We start from the raw sequence: 17,882 nt of genomic DNA, 5'->3' as shown, positions 1-17,882 counted from the left end.
AGTTATTCTATCCCCGTTTCACCATTGTACATTGGGTGCAGGAGTGCAGATAGCTAGTCCTTTTACTTTTTACTTTATGGCTCTCTCAGGAACTTCATCTAAGGAGTTTTATGTGCATCTGGACCTGATTTCAATGACTACATCTTGAAATTTCTAACTAATGTTGTAATGGTATGTGATTTGTGCAGGAGAAGGGAGTGTATTTTGCATGTGGCAGGGATGTGATTGTTGTGACTACAAGGAGGATTGTGGTAGATGGTTTCAAAGATGGCTGCAAAAATCCTTCTCATCTTCATGTCCTTTTATATTGTGTGAGCAGCCTCTCCCATCAAGAGATGGAGTCTATTTCCCCTCGTCTAGCATCTGGGTGGCCCTGTGACTTCTTTTGACCACCAGAATGTGGCAGAAGTGATGTTGTCCCACTTCTGAGGTCAGACCTCCAGAACCCTGACCCCTTCTGATAAACTTCCAGAAGGAGATCTCTTGCCACCATGGGAGGAGGCTCAGTCTAGGTTATTGAATGTTGGGAGACCACACGGAGAGAGAAGTCACATGGAAGAGAACCAAGGTGCCCTATGTGACAGATGGCACAATGTCCCGTGAATGAGGCCATCTTGGAATCTCCAGCCCCAGTCAAGCCAAACCAGCCAACTCCATGAAGAGCAGAAATGAGCCATTCCTGCTGAGGGGAGACCTGCCAAAATTGCCAACCAACAGAATCATGAGCCATAAAAGGTTGTTTTGAAACACTAAATTTGGGGGTGATTTGTTACACAGCAATGGCTAACTGAAACAAGGGGTTTGTTCAGGTGCTTGCTCACCCTAAGGTGATGAAATTGCTTTCGATTCACTCCAAATCAAAGCTGAGCTGCCAGAAATGACATCTCAGAACCCCACACCTCATTAGTAGCCTGACTTCCTGACAGACCTTGAAACAGCTCCCCACATAAATGCTGGGAAGCTCAGCGGGGACCCAGATGCTGCTACCAAGAGCACTCGCTTTGCCAGGCTGACATCTCACTTCTTTAACTTCCAAGAAAAAATGAGGAGTGGAGGATGAGAGAGGAAGAAACGGCACTGGTGCTCTCTCATTGCCAAATTCCAAAGAGAATTTTTTTTATTGTGCTCATTTTCCTTTTTAGCTGCCACTACTGCCCAGCTGTTAAGTGCCAGTCATGTTGCATGGATAACTTTTAAAAGTTGAAAGTTGATTCCCCTGCAATCCCCACTTTGCAGATGACAAAACTGGGACTCTCAGAAATGATGTCACTTAGGTGAAGGCATTCAACTCGAAGGAGGGTAACCTGGGATAAGAACCTGGTGTTTCTGACTTTGGACGCATTCTGTTAACCTCCGTGTTGTCACGTAACACGTGTGCAGGGATGTTGTTCATTTCGCCTCCCTTCAGCGTCTACACTGCACTTGTCCTGGCCACACCGAGCTCTGAAAGCAGAAATATAATTTGTAAATGACGTACCCGAAACATAGAAAGCTAACTGAACAGCAAGGTGTGGCTTGGGATGGTCATGAACCTGGGCTGGGGTGAGGTACCCTACTCTAGGCAGAAGGATGGCAGGAAGTGAGTGGAGTGCTTTTTAACAGAGAAGAAAAGGCAAGGTTTATTAGGGATTCCATTCTGTTTGACACTGTGCTAGGAAGTAGGTATATTCGTCCTATTTTAGAGATGAAGAACCTGACCCTCAAAGAAGCTGAGTAACTCACCCAAGGTCACAGAGGCAGTAAACGGCAAGGAAGAAGTTCAGATCCAAGTGTTGCCAATGCCAAAGTACATTCCTTTTCCATGAGTTGGGCTAGCTGTCAGAGGGGTGGGGCCGTCGAACTCCTCTTCCAAGACCGGCTGGAACTGAATATCCATCTTCACGGGCAAAGAGAATTTTCCTTTGGCTCCATTCCTGTGAGGCTTGGCCATCAAAGCTCGAGCAGCTACGTCTGCCCCTCCAGGATCCTGAATCTGCGAATAAAGCTGGTATGTAAACTAGCTGGAAGAAATGAAAGTGTACGACTCTATAGGATCAAATAACCTGAAAGAGTGTGCGAGAGAGGGTACCCAGTAATCTCTGTCTATTTCTATTTTCAGTTTTTCCTGACAAGGTCTTCACTGATTCATTCCTTTGACAGTGTGGATTAAACACACACCTCGTCTCAGTGCTATTCTGCTTATTCAAGATGCATTAAGGAACAATACAAAACCCCTGTCCTCAGGAGATCTGCGTTCTAGTGGAGCAGAAAGACCCTACACGGTTTTCTGCTAAACAAATCTCCTTTTTCTCAAATTAGAAACAAGCCCAAGACGGTCAGAAGAAGCAGGGAAAGAGCAAACTCTCCATCAGTCTCCTTTTTCCATTTATTAAAATCTAAACAAGGGCTTCCCTGGTGGCGCAGTGGTTGAGAATCTGCCTGCCAATGCAGGGGACACGGGTTCGAGCCCTGGTCTGGGAAGATCCCACATGCCACAGAGCAACTGGGCCCGTGAGCCACAATTACTGAGCCTGCGCGTCTGGAGCCTGTGCTCCGCAACAAGAGAGGCCACGATAATGAGAGGCCCGCGCACCGCGATGAAGAGTGGCCCCCACTTGCCGCAACTGGAGAGAGCCCTCGCACAGAAACGAAGACCCAACACAGCCATAAATAAATAAATAATTAATTAATTAAAAGCTAGAAGAAATTAAAAAAAAAAAAAAAAAAGAATCAGGCTTTGACATAAAATAGACTGGATTCTGATCATCACTAATCTCTAAGCTCCAACTTCCTCATTTTCAAAGTGGGATGTTATCTAATTAGTCAGGCTACAGGAAGGAAGACATGGTACTCAAACAGGTAGCTGAAAAGAGTTTAATAAAAAAAAAAAAAAAAAAAATCTAAACAAGTTAATCTGGGATGAAATCTCAATGTGTAATGATTTTTACCCACTGGCCCACGCCACTCCCCATCAGGAGGTCAGGCTGTGGTGAAAGGCTATTTGGAGCACCCTGACGAAGAAGCCCTCTGCACCCACCCCGACGGCCTAGCTGACCACAGGAATCCTCACTCAGAGCCTTCCGTGTAGACAACCCAGCTCCAAAGTGTCTCTTAGAAATGCGCCAGGAGCGCTCCAAGACATATTTTTCCCCTTACTGATAGCAATTAATGTGCCACAAGTCATTGCCAAAATAAGTTGCTCATTTTAAAGCAACTCAAATAGGCTATTTCATTTTCTATGCCCATTCATTACAATGTTGATTCACCCTTCGCAGAAGCAATTGAAGCCCTGTTTGGGAGGGACGACCACGGGTCCAACTTTAGCTTAACTCCTTGGACTTTGAGGTTATTTACTGCTTCGTCATTCCAGGAGGGCGAAAGGGCGTCTTATTTTGATATTTAATTCAAAGGCAGAGGAATTAAGGAGGGGGTGGGTAGTGAAATGACCAGTTAGAATTGGTATCATTGGCAAGAGTTTTTAAGGTCATTGAAGAGTCATCGACCCTCACGGCTGACAATTCCAAAAAAAATAGTAGTTATAAAAGGGAAAATACCAATTGTTGTCTTGTCAAACAAAAAACTAAGCATTGTGTTTCGCATGAACACCCAGTAGCTTCCACCAATTTTGCTAAGCACGTTTCCCTTTGGGCGGGGATTGTCAAGTCTTCCCTTCTATTACATCCTTTCATTGACATGCTGGAGGCCCCAGGGGAGGACAAATCCACCCAGACATTTGTAACTCTGAAAGTTCATTTGCGTCATTTGCGTCCAAGATGGGTCATTATTCTAGGCTCAAACCACATCCTGCAAAATGAAAACAACAAGGAGACCTTTGACCAAAAACTGGGGAGGAGGTGAGAGAAGAAGCAAAGGGATTGGCACGCTGGTAAGGTGTTAAAAGACGCAGCTAGTGTTTCGGGATTTTTTAGAAACAAACTCTCCCTGCAGTGCAATGTAATTACAACCTTTTCTTGGCTACGTGTAGTACCCTGGAGATTACCATAAGTAACTTATAATAGAATTTTTATTAGCGGTAGTAATTTTTTATGATAATTAGCGTAATCTGCAGCCCATAAAATCAGAAGATATATAGTTATATCTTTTGTACAGGAAAAGTGTTTCTTCCAACTATGGAAACACCATAAATGGCAAATGCAGCTTTATGGCCACCGTTGGCTTTTATGCTGGGCTGTTTGGTGTCCCTTTCCTTATTAACACTCTTCATTACTTTGGTAGTAAACATTGGATGACAAATTCAAAATGTGCTCAATGCCATCAAAAGGCAGCAGAAGCATCTCCAAATGCCTGCTAGCCTGGTGCCCTCCTCCTCCCCTGCTTTCTCTCTTCTGTCCAGAGGTTTCCCAAAGGCAAGGTCATTTGTTAGCCAGCCCCTCCAGGCCCACCCCCAAGCTCAGCCCTGTCAGCCTCTGCATTTTGGGTCTGACACAGAACTATTACAAAATGATCCAACTAGGCTGTAATTTCAAGAGAACTAATGGGGCTCTCTGAGTTTGTCCAGAGGAGTATGGAAAACGATTTGAAAAGAATACTCAAGTCTGTACTGACTGTGCACTAGTAAATGGACGTGTGTATGCTAGCTGCTATAACAATTAAATCCCAGCATTTCAATGATTTAACACAACAGATGTTTATTTGGGGCTTACCTATTAGTCAAGTGCCCGTGAACCTGGTCAGAGAGAGTCTTTCCTCCAAGTAGTGATTTAGAGACCAAGGCTTCTTCCATCTTGAAATTCCACCATCCCTTGGGGCCTCATAGTAATCTGCATCCATTTGCTAAATGCAGAAAGAGAGAAGGAAGAGGGCACTCATTTATTTAAAACCCCACCTCAGAAGTGATGCACTCAATTGGTGAGAACTAGTCACATAACCACAGCCAGTCGCAAGGAGTTCTGGGACCTTTAGTTCCAGGCATGGCAGCTGCCTCACTTCAAGAACTCTAGTCTATAGAAGAGGAAGCAAGAATTTTGTTGAGTAGCTGGTCCATCCCTAAGCCACTGAACAAGACACGGTTAGCATTTATACAGACTATATGGATAGATGTATATAGATGCCAAGCTCTTCACAGAAACAGAGCATAATGAGTACAACATTTAAGAAAAAGATTCTAAAGTCAGATCAGCTGTGTTCAAAGCCAACGTTTTCCTTTTATTGTCATTACGTTATTATTCAGGTTACTTAACCACTCTGAGCCTCAGTGTACCCAGCTGTAATATGGGAATAAAAATAGCTAAAGTGAATTGAATACATAAGATATGCTATATAGTGTTCTAAGTGTGCTACAAATGTAAGTTCCTTTAATACTCATTGTAGCTCTATGAGGGAGGTGCTATTATTATCTGAACTATGCAAATTGGGAAACTGAGGTACAGAGAGGTTAAGTAAGTTGCTTATGGTCACACAGGTTATAGTGAAATCAGGATTCAATCCTAGACCTCTCAGGCACTAGCCGCATAGCCTCATTAATGATAATGTCTATCTAACAGAGTTGTGAAAATTAGATGGGATAATAAGTAGAAAAAGATTTTGACAACTAATGAGCACTTAATTTATCTACTTAATTATTTATTTATGCCACCAAATATATCCGCCATCAGCTGGTTGGAGGAGATGCACACAATTAGAATCAGTGTTTTAGGTTAAGGTAGAATTTTTCAAAGGCTGTTCTGCTTAAGTCTATTATCAAAGGGTATTCCTTAAAAGGGGTCTCTATGGTCAAATAAATGTGGGAATGCCGAATATCTTGTCTTAGAGATTCATAGGCATATTAGCCTATCAAAAGCTCTGATATGTCCTGCAATAAAGAAACCTGTTTAATTCTGTTTAACCTTGCAACTCTCAAGTGTATTTACTTTTGAACCCCCTAATTAATATAGCCTAAGAAGCTAGTGTTCCATTTAATATACTTTATTACACACTGGGTAATGTTATATTGTCTTCAGGAGTTCTCAGTTGAAAAGTATGTATCTGAAAGTTATGCCTGCAAAACCTATCTGAGGATGGGCCTTAGGAATTTGGGTCAAGAGACTGATGTTTTGTAAATATGTCTGTTTCTACTTAACAGGGGTTTTGTTTTGTTTTTGAGGGGGGCTGTATATCTATTTAAGCTCTACTAGCTTTCCCAGAAATTCCTGGTGATTTTTTACTGACATCATCAAAAAGGGTTAATTATAGCTCTGCTGAGATCTCAATGCCTTCTATTTACCTTATGTTCAGTCCTAAGAAACAACTCTGCCCACAGTATGGAGGGAGTTGTCAATGGCCATGGAACAGGATAGGGGAAAGGAAACCAGATTGAATTCCCTTTCAGCTTCATTATTTCATTTGCAAATGTAATACAACTTTGCAACATGTCCCCAAGTTAACCCCACCCCCAAATCTTGATTGTTTAATCAACCAGAAGTCAACTAATTAGAATTCTTAATTAACCAGAAACTTGTCCCTTCACTATTCGTTGGAGAGGAAAAATAGATAAATGACAAATTAATAAGCTGATAACAGTAATTTTAAAACAAATGGGAAAATATTTTCCATAAGAATGACAAAGATATTATTATCCTTAATGAATAAACAGGTCATAAAAAATCAGTAAAAAATATCAAGAGTTAATAGAAAATATAGTCAAAGGACAGGAATAGATTAGGTACAGAGAATGCAAATGGCTAATAAACATAAAAAGTCATTTTGGTAATGAAAAAATGTAAATTAAAATCGATGAAACCCATTTTTTCACTTGGCAAATGAATAAAAATTAAAATATCTTCCATGTTTGTCAGGGTACCAAGCATAATATATTTATGCCCACTGGCCTGGTAATGCCACTTCTAGAAATTTATCCTAAAAATAATCGAACAATCAAATACAGATTTATGTATAGATGTATTTATTGCTGTGTTATTTGTAATATTGAATGAAAAAAAGGCTAGCTTAACTGCAGAGAAAGATCTGGGACTATCATGGTTGTCCATAGTGGAATGTTATAATTATTGAGTATAGAATGGTATTTCCAAAGCCATATTAATGATACAGTAAAATTATCATATAATTAATAATAAGACACATTGCAAGATATGAAACTACATTTATACTATTAACTCAATTCTGTAAATATACAAAAGGGACAGAAGGAGAAAGAAAGGGAGGGAGAAAAATGAAGCAAAGATAATTAAAATGTTAACAGTGGCTATTTCTAGCTTGTAAAAGTTAGAAATTACTTTGCTTTGTAATTTCTACTTTTCTATATTTTCCAGCATTTCTACAATGACTGTGAATGATTTTTATAACCAGAAAAATGAAAAAAACAATCAAATCAAAGAAGACATTTTCCGATTACTGCCGATTCAGGTCAGCTCTCCCTTTCACACCCAAGCTAGTATATCATGAAAACTGATGTTTATTCAGAATGGCAACCCAGCAGCCCTGGGAGAGCCTCACTCACTGAGAAAATATTCGCTGAATTTACCACACTGAACTTCCTGAGGCAGGAACGTGAAACACCACATCTTGGAAAGATTTTCAGCAATAAGAAACCAAAAGATGTTTTGGCCAGCCCTCATTTAACTAAAATATCATGTTAACTAAAATAGCACATTAACAGAGAATTCTGATCAGGTGAGATTCTACTGTGCAAATGGTTGTTTAATTATCTGCTACTCTAGCTGACTTATACCTCTGCCTTTATTTTTAATAACATGGAAACTAAAAGCTGGCTATATAACTCAGTTCTGGAACACTCCCTACATTCTCTCCTGTGGCAGAGGTTATTTTGTGTTCATCCAATCCCACAATTTTTTCCACCTGGGCACACAGTTAGACTGCATTTCCCAGTCTCCTTTGCAGTTAGCTACCTCTATGGGATGAGTGCTGACCAAAGAAAGGTGATCAGAAGGGAGGTACACCACTGCCAGGCCTGGCTCGTAAAACCCTGCCACGTGCTCTCAGCTCTGCTCATTCTTGGTCCTCCCCACCTGCTGGATACATGAAGAGAATCCAGTGGAAGAGGACTCCCTAAGGGATGAGGAACCATTAGATGGAAAGAGCCTGAATCCTTGAATGACCATATGGAGCAGAGTGCAGGCATACACCACCACCACCACCACCCGCCCCCCGCCACACACATACACACAGAGCAGGCCTTTTGGGGACTGTGTCATGAATAAGAAATAAACAATTGTTGCATCATTGAAGTCTGGGAGGTTGTATGTTACAGCAGCTAGCTATCACTAGACTATCACTTTACGACAAACCCACTCAATGCGTTACTCTTGGCAAGATGATGGCAGAGAGGCATTTTAGATGAAGCAGAAGATTTAGAGATTATCAAGCTTGGATTTAAATCCCAGTTCCCCCTTTGTCTAGTTCCAGGGCCTTGAACAAGTTAACTCTATCTCTCTAATGCTCAGTTGCCTTTTCTGCAAACAGAGTACAAAAAAGAAATCCCCATCTCATGGTGTTGCCATGAAGTTTAAATTAATGTATGTAAGTGCCTCATGCTGTTCCAGACCAAAGGTCCACAATCAACAAATGGGGGCTTCTCTTTCTCATATGAACAAGATCCATCATAGCAACTGCTTTTCTCAAAGGAAAACTAAACTTAACACTTGGAAAGCAAAGAGATAGGTCCCTGAGGTCAGCTTTCCAGATCCTATTCCTTCATCCAGGCGCTGCCCACAATTCCCCAGCTCCTAGAACTGTGTTCATCATCTCCTCCACACAGCTTGAACCAAAATATGTCTGACAAACTAAAAGTAGGAGAATCAAATAGAGGAAGTATCAGCAAAGGACCCTAAATAACCTTTGCTGTGTTTGAGTGTGGCTGATGTCAGTCCTGTATCCTCAGAACGAAAATCATCTGGGATTGAGATGGTGGAATAAAGAGCCCATCATTGATTCATTCATTCAAACACACATTTCCTGAGCATCGGCAGGCATGGTGGCAGGTGCTGGGGTGACAACAGCAGAAGGAGCCCTCAGCCCAGTGGGTGAGAAACAGACATAAACAGACAAAAAATAGTCAGATCAAGGGCTACAATTCATCTATTTAGTCATTCAGTAAATACTGAACATTGAAATGTGCCAGGCACTCAGAGGGGCCAAGGGCTCATTAGCAAACAAAACAGAAAAAAAAAAAAAAAAAGAGAAGAAATCCCTGCAGTTATGTGATTCACCTTCTAGATAATGTACAATTTATCAAATAAATAAGTAAAATATATTCCATGTTAGAAGGTGATCAGATATTTGGAGAAACGTAAAGCCAGCATGGGATGGGGATGGGGGCGTTGCCATTCTAGCGTGATCAGGGAAGCCGTCACGGAGAGGGTGATTTAAGCAGAAGCCTGGGGGAGGTGGGGAAAGGTACCGTATTCTCCAAGGGAAGAATGTCCCAAGCAGAGGCAATGACCAGGACCAAGGCCCCACAGCGGAAGTATGCTTTGTGGGATCACAGGACAGCAAAGAGGCCAGTGTGGCCAGAGCGGAGAAAGCACCCCAATTTTGCTTATTCCATCTTGCCCATCGTGTTGCACTGGTGTTGGCTTCTGTTCTCCAGCAAGAGTGGGAGAGCTCCCGGCAAGAGGACACGGGTGTAGAGAGGCAGGAGCTGGAGGAGTGTGATAAAAGTGGATATGAAATAAGCAAAAGACAAGTATTCTCATGTTTGCTACCACGATGACATGTATTATCACTCCTTCCTCATCCAGAGATAAGGAGATTGCAGCCTGCAGGTCAACAGAGGGGAGAGATGGAAGCTCTCGCAATGTACGTAGTTGCTCTTGGGACATGTCAGAATCAAATAGGTCAGAGGCTGCCACTCGGTGGAGAGGGTGAGGCAGATGAGCATGAAGGGGACACAGGACGGGAGCCCAGTCCCAAGAGCAGCCCCTGGAGTTTCTTCCCCCCTTGGCCACCTCCCCTTACCAATGGCGCACATCCTCGGGGTTTCATTGGGGTGGGCTGGGGAGTAGGCAACTGTTTCTATTCTACTTTAAGCCAGAAAGCTGCTAGGAGATAGTGATCTGGCCTTTTCCATTATTTCACTGATTCACAGACCCTGACACCCTGGGCAGGGCCTCAAGTGGGGGCTTACATGATGAGCAGCATCGCTCCTGAAAGCTACAGCAGATGCTTCGGGAGTCTGGAAGCCTAGCACCCTGGGTTCCTTTACTTTGCACACCCAGTTTTTAAGATAATTTTCCACTGTGGTGATCAAGTCTGAGCTTTTAAATAGGGTTTGTAAAAAATATCGACTTCATTCATTTTTTTGAATAGGCAAAACCTATTCTTATTGCACAAAGTCCCAAATGTCTCGCAGTGAAAACCTCCCTGCTGCACCCACAAGACCGAACCCATGTCCTTAATTTCTTGCGTATCCATGGTCCAAAAGAGATCATGTAGCTCTATCTCTATCTCCCCCTGCCCTTTAGTACAAATGATAGCATCTTGTTTTTTTCCCTTAACAATAAATTATTACAGAAAGAGCCTACTTATTCTTTTTCATGGCTGCATAGTATTCCGTGGTGTGGTTGGACCACAATTTATTGGACCAGTCTTCTACTGATGAGCATTTAGTTTTTTTGCCAACGTTCTGCTATTGCCAACACTATGGTAATGAGTATGTACACAGCATTGTGTGCGTGTTTGAATATATCTATGGATGGATTCCTGGAAGAGGGATTTCTCCATCAAAGGGCATATGCACTTGTGATTTTGATAGATGCTGTCAAATTGCCCTCTCTAGAGGCTGTTCCAAGCTACCCTCCCACCAACAATGCGCAAGGGAGGCTCTTTCTCCACTCACCCTCCCCCACACAATTTCTTTTCATTTTCATCCCTGCCAATCCGATAGGAGAACATGGAATTTCATTTGATTTTATTCTTTGGTTTATTTTATCATGAGGGAGGTTGTCTCCATGGAGGTAGATTGGGACCCTGCAGATACACACCCTGTCCCTTCTCCACCCTGCTCTGGACCTGGGGGGCTGACCTCTAAGAATGATTGCATCACTCCAGCTCTCTCACCTCTGGTTTCCTGTGGGCAGGATGAGGAGGAGAGAAGAGGGAGGAAGGGAAGAGACACATCCTTCTCGGCCTCAGCCTCACTGATTTCTGGTCAGCGCTGGGGTCACAGGGTGCGGGTCTCTGCCCACAGGTGCAGCACCTCGGTGGAGACCCTCTTCCATGGTAACAGCTCTCACCAAGCCCCAGAGCATCATTCTCTGCCCTTGCTCCTTTAAGCTAAAGGGAGCTAGCGCCTTCCCGCTGGTACCTCTGCATCCCTTGGGGTCCCCTTAGCCCTGCCCACACCTCTGTACAGAATGTCATCACCAAAATCTCTTCAAACAAGCCCTTTGGATGTGCCATCCCTTTCCTGCCGGGACTCTGATGGGTGCAAAAAATATACTTTTAAAATTTAACGTGCCAACCTTTGGGGCAAGTTTGGTGTTGGAGATCAACTGATAATTACACATCTAAGAAGGAAAAATCCTAAAAGGAAAGGGTCCTGGCACCAAAGCCCAGTGCATTTCCATTAGCCGCCTGCCCTCTGAGCAGAGGTGCCAGTCTGACTGTTCTCCTTGGGAGAGTCCAAAATACTCGTGTTTATCTACCACGTCTGCTTTTCCTACTAAACCAGCATCTCTGGCCACCACCATTCACTGGAAGCTTCTTCTTCACCCTCCAGCCCACCTCACTTTGAAGCTACGTGAGGTCATGTCAACTACGGCTATCCTTCGATGACTCGCAACTTCTCTCAAAAATATAGTTTAAACCCTAACCGACAAGGTCACGTGCAAGTTAATTCCATAGTTGCTCGCTAAGCACCTATTATATACTGGGCTCAGAGGAAACAGAGATAAATAAAATGCTTTTCTTTCTTTGAGGTCCTTATAGTTTGAGGGTAAGGGGGAGATAATATACTGATAAGGGACGTTAGTCATTAGTGGATTAAAAGCCTATTGGATCTTTGCAAGATAAAGAAAATTAGTGACCCTGAAGTAGATAATCCCACAAACAGAACCAAAAACAATTCAAAGATATAATTGCACCGAATTTCCTTGAAATGAAGAAAGAACTGAATCTAGTTCACAAGGATATGCCTGGAAATATTGGGTTCCAGGAAATACTGATGGAGGGTGACAGACAGGGAGACATTTCCTGGTCAAGTTCTTAGACTTCAAGAGGAAAGAAATATTTCTTCAGGCACCCAGAAACCACATCAAGGCGCTGGCAGTTGAGAAGTCATCCCAGTGAGGAGTGTTTGCTGCCGAAAAGGTGACTGGGGAACATCTACAGAGTTCTGAGGACAAGAACAGGTGACCTAAGTAAATTATACCAGTCAGGCTGTCATGCCAGTATTAAAGCAAGAGGGAGATATTTTCGAACACAAAATATATCATGAAATATAGCACCCCTATCCTTTTTAAAATTTTGTTAAAAAAATAAAACTGTTCAATGACGAAATGCAACCAAGCAAGGAGCAAATGGTAAAGAACTAGTGTGACATTCAGTGTCAAAAGACAGTGGAGGGGCTTCCCTGGTGGCGCAGTGGTTGAGAATCCGCCTGCCGATGCAGGGGACACGGGTTTGAGCCCTGGTCTGGGATGATCCCACATGCCGCGGAGCGACTGGGCCCGTGAGCCACAACTACTGAGCCTGCGCGTCTGGAGCCTGTGCTCCGCAACGAGAGAGGCCGCCACAATGAGAGGCCCGCGCACCACGATGAAGAGTGGCCCCCAATTGCCACAACTAGAGAAAACCCTTGCACAGAAACGAAGACCCAACACAGCCATAAATAAATAAATAAATAAATAAATAAATAAATTAATTAATTAAAACTCTAAAAAAAAAAGAGACAGTGGAACAACATCTATGAAGTTCTGAAAGAGACGGTAAATTTTATACCCAGCCAAGTGGTATTTCCATTGTAAAGGCAACGGTCAACATCAAGCATGAATGAACTCAAGGCAAACAACCGAATGGACCTGTCTTGATAAAAACAGTATGCTTGGTAAAATCTACCCAAGTACCTCCTTAAACTATTTACAGCTTATATAGCTTCCTTACGACCCCCCAGACCCAATTCTCATATATAGATGTTTTCAGTTCTTACAGCCCCGCCCCATTCCAAGGACAATCTCTTGCCCAGAACTAGTGTTGTGGAACCTTCTCTCCCAATGCAGGGGCTTCCTCTTTCTTTGAGCCTTCCATGGGTACCAACAGCCAACATGCTATTGAGGAGCACTGCTGTGGGACACTGGAAGAGGGCAGCACTACACGGGAGAGCCGAGTTTCCATCTTCAGACGCAGTCAAGGATGGACAGGGATCCCGGCCACACTTCACAGTGCCCCTTCATGGAGATACGCCCTCATTTGTAACATCTCTGCTGCAGGACCTCTGTGAGTCCCAGATTTCCACTATGACATCAATAGGACGTTTTCTGCTTCATCCAACTTTTTGGCTTTTCCATGTGCCAAGAGTAAGTGCCAGAGTGGCCAATGCACAGTCTTGGGGACTTTTGTGCCACATCCTATTATGGGGGCTCATACAGGTAGCACTGAGCCCAACTTGTGTGCATTCTAAGAATTTACCTGTCTTCTTCCTCCCTTCCTCCCCTGTGGAATAAACCACGTCTGAGTTGCAGGGCTGACCAACTTTCTTCATAGCTCCAACTTGGAAAGTTCTCCCTATCCTTGGAAAGAGGAACCAAAAGAGGAACCAAAGGGAGGCTTCGGTGGGTATCATTCATTTGTTTATTTGAGACTTAAGCTCAGAAAGCCAGATCCAATCTTCGGAAGCTTATCTTTATGGTTTCCATTTTATTGAATCTCATTTTGCTAATTCCTCATGATTCCACACTCGCTATTAGCCATAATGGGTTCTTTATGGGTTTACCCCTAAAAGTATGTTAATTGATAGCTCTTATTGCTTTCAAACCCAAGCTTTCCCACGTTGAGAAGCCCAAACAATCGAGCCATCACTAATAGGGCTTGGATGTGGGGAGAGTCGTATGATTCCAAAGTTGGCAGGGCAGGAGGGGGGTGTGCTATGCACAGAGGTGTCCCAACGCGAAGTTCCTTCGAGGATGTATAAAGGCGCTGGTGGTGAGTCGGGAAAGTGGATGGGCAGCTTCCGCGCACAGTGTGTCGCTGCCTAGAAAAGCCCCTTCTTGGCAGGTGACGCCGCTTGCTGCTGGCACCCTGACAACACACGGCATCAGGGCCACGCCATGTTTGGCTATTTGTAAACCAAGCAGGAGCCAAGGAAACATCCTGCTCACAAGGAAAACACTGATTTGAAGAGGCTTGGAGTGGGGCTCCAGCCTCAACAAGCGCGGAAGGGCCTCCTTAAACTGACACAATAAATTAGTTCAAAGCCGATGACAGCCCTGCAGATTACCCACCGCCCCACAAAGGAGGGAACGCTCTGGTCCCCTTCACGAAAACATAGATAAAAATTGTGTTCTTCTCCTCTAATGAGGCAAGCTCAGATATAAGTCAATAGAGCAATTCATTAACAAATCTAATGAAATCCCCCGGGGTTGCCAACGAGATGGCAATGAAATCTCCTTGGGCTGCTGGTCCATATGTCGAGGGTCAGATTGTGGAGTGGTTTTCCTCTGGCCTATTCACTGCCCACATATGGCAGTTAAGGTCACTGTTATCAGACACTTTCTCTGTACACAAAACAAAATTTCCATATGGCCCATGCAAATGGCCCGGCCGGGCTCCTGGGCAACTTCCCACGGCTCTCTTTGTGCAGCGCTGGTTAGAAGTGTAAAAGAGGGTGTGAGGGGTTACCACGTCACTCAACTGCTCTCCCTGCTTTGTGCGTCAGTCCAATTTAGGGAAAATCTGCATCACTTTTCCCCCTGTCTTTCAGGCACAAATGCTCATGTCAGTCTATTAGAACGTGATGGAAGTACTGATCGCAGCCTCCGCATTTAAATCCTTTTGAAACCGCGGTGACCTGCTGAAGAGGGTTCTGAGGGGAAGGACCTTCTCAAGGCTCTTTCAAATTCACAGAAATAAAGGCCTTTCCTGGCTTAAAGTGGCCCCTCAGATTGAGCCCCACAGAGCCCCGAAAAAAAAAAAAAGCCCAACACGATTGTCATGGATATTACATGACAGGGACAAGAACAGGCCAGCGAAGACAAGACTCCGGGCCGCACAAAACTGGACGGGGCTTTCTTCCCCATTTGGGCCTGGGATTGTTGACAGCCCAGTAAATAGGCTGTTTAACCCTTTGAAAGTGAATAAAGAGGGTGTAGACAAATGCTTTCTGATGGAGTTTGTGCATGTAATAGGCAAGAGCGTACACACACACTCGGGGACTTTGGGGACTCGGGGGCGGGGGCGGGGGGCCGGCTGAGGACAGCACGAGGCTTCCTTCTTATGCTGCAGACAGAAGTCTCGATAGAATTTCTGATGAAATGGATGTGATGGGGCAGGGGTCCCGGCGCCCATATCTGGACGTGCAGGTGAAGAGAAATGTTTGGGACAGCAGCAGTGATGCCTGTAATGGTCTTGGGTGGCCCCCACGGCTTCTCAACACCCGGTGTTCTGGAAAGTTTGGGGTATGGTCCCAGAGGCCCTCGTTCCCTCCTACCTCCTCGGTTTTCACTTCCTCCTGAGATGAGGACAAGGACAGCAATATGCATAACTGACCATGGCAGGCATCCTGCTAAGCCTGCTAAGTAAGATAACTTATCTTACTGAATCCAGGTAACCACTCTGCAAGGTGGAAACAATGAAGCCCATTTTGCAGATGAGGAAACTGAGGCACGGCATGGCTGAGCCACTTGTAAGAGAGTCACAGCTGCTGAGTGGTGAAATGGGGCTTGGATCATTCTTTCTCCTTCTGCTAACCAGTCTCTAGAACTGGTCTTCCCATTGTCTCGAAACAGGAAAGTTCCTGTTCCGTTGTCCCATTGTTTTAATAAATACGACAATGCAGTCTCTCTCTCTCTCTCTCTCCCTCCCTCCTCCCCACCGGCCCCCTCTCAATTTGATTTTGGGTAAAAATATATTCCTATTGACCTAAGAAGCCAAAATAAACAGGGGATTGAAACCGGCCGCCCAGAAATTTAAAATTATGCATATTGCCTCCAATTTCATAAGCTGTTTAGGCTCCCACGGAAACAACTCCCCCGTGAGCCACAATTCCTAAGGCTTGGCAGCCTCTGAGTTTCCATAAATCCAAACACTACTGTTTCTAACCTCTGACTGTACTTTAACTGGGAAGGGCCTTTTTAATTCATTTAACTCATTTTAATTGTCTTTGGGGGGACGAGAGCTTTCTTTGGCCAGCTCTGCTGGCAGGGGGAGCTGATTACAGAGCCCAGGCTGCCATTCACCAGGACCCTCATGAAAATGCATGCGGGCTCCGGCACCCTCGGTAATTGTAATATTTCTTCCTTACTGTTTATGTCAGAGAGTCATTACTGGGAGAGGCTGACACATGTGACATGTGTGGCATCGACACACATTAGGTGGTCCTTAGATAATTTTTATACAAAGTTTAGTCGGTGTAGCAGGAACCCAGCCCTGTTGTAAGCAGCAGACATAAAAGGAAAGACATCTTCTTGTGTTGGCTCCTTGAACATTATAATTAGCCCGATCTGTGTGGGTTTCTTTCTTTCCCCCTCAAGACCGTAAAGTTCTTGCGGTCTGGGGCCAGGTCCTAACCAGGTGTGTACCCTCCCCGCCTGGAGGCTGGTATTTCTCTTGTTAGCTATAGTGTCTCCAGCACGATGTTGGGTAATTTACTTATAGTATCTCCTTTAACGTTCATAGCAAACTTATGAGGCAGATGCTATTACTATTTCACAGAGAAAAAGGTCTGAAGCCCACAGAGGTCAAGCAACTTGGGCAGAATTAAACAGCTCATACGCCTGAATCCAAACCACGATGTGCTTTCCACCACGCTGCCTCTCTTTTTTTTTTTTTTTTTTTAACAGAAATGTGTTTTTTCAAAGACTCACTTTTTTAAATTAATTAATTAATTAATTAATTTATTTATTTATTTATGGCTGTGTTGGGTCTTCGTTTCTGTGCGAGGGCTTTCTCTAGTTGCGGCAAGTGGGGGCCACTCTTCATCGCGGTGCGCGGGCCTCTCACTGTCGCGGCCTCTCTTGTTGCGGAGCACAGGCTCCAGACGCGCAGGCTCAGTAGTTGTGGCTCACGGGCCCAGTTGCTCCGCGGCATGTGGGATCTTCCCAGACCAGGGCTCGAACCCGTGTGCCCTGCATTGGCAGGCGGATTCTTAACCACTGCGCCACCAGGGAAGCCCCACGCTGCCTCTCTTATTGCAGTGCCCGGCACAGTAAAAAAATCAGTAAGTACTTGGGTGGCTAAGGTTTGAGCTGACAAAGGTTCTATCCTATCCAGGACCTTGGTCTTGCTGGTCCTTCTCCTCCCCACTTTTTTCACCTCTACTGCCCCTCTCGTTGCTTCTGATGCTGTGGGCATTCATTTAAGGCAAGATCAATCCACGTTCAGAAATGTCTCATAATTGCTTGTGTTTTACCACTGAGAAATAAATGAGCATTTTCCATCACCTGATTTAATAGCACTGATTCTGACTGCAAGAGGAAGCAAATCAATGGCTGGTGAAGGGAAAGGAGAATTTTTTAAAAAAAAAATAACTCACACTTTAGAAACGTGATCTCTAAGTTATTACAAATTATAAGGTTAAGACCTCTTAGACGAATCCTAGCTGCTTAAAAATTTAAAACTCCAGGGTAAAGCAGTGAAGGACTAATGAGCTTCAGGCAACTAAATACCAGGATCTAGGGGGAGAAGCTTTGTTTTATGTGAGAGCAATGAGGGCATAACAGCCACTCTGTGAAAATCTTTCTGTATCGGGGGTGGGGGGGGGGTGGGGGAGTGGC

The 17,882-nt window shown here is 44.2% G+C and overlaps 1 long non-coding RNA gene across 1 annotated transcript; it reads right to left on the bottom strand.

Moving 5' to 3' along the window:
• Positions 1-1,130: 1,130 nt before the first annotated feature.
• On the bottom strand, positions 1,131-4,768 carry LOC132353902 (uncharacterized). Its single transcript, XR_009499118.1, has 3 exons — positions 4,644-4,768; positions 1,723-1,972; positions 1,131-1,443 (listed from the first exon to the last, which is right to left on the bottom strand). It is a non-coding gene; the product is annotated as an uncharacterized LOC132353902 (long non-coding RNA).
• Positions 4,769-17,882: the final 13,114 nt, after the last annotated feature.

Source organism: Balaenoptera ricei, chromosome 19, assembly GCF_028023285.1.
Source record: "Balaenoptera ricei isolate mBalRic1 chromosome 19, mBalRic1.hap2, whole genome shotgun sequence".
In the NCBI taxonomy this organism is placed as follows: domain Eukaryota; kingdom Metazoa; phylum Chordata; class Mammalia; order Artiodactyla; family Balaenopteridae; genus Balaenoptera; species Balaenoptera ricei.
Note: the sequence above shows the minus strand (reverse complement) of the source record. Positions and strands in the feature narration are given on the sequence as shown.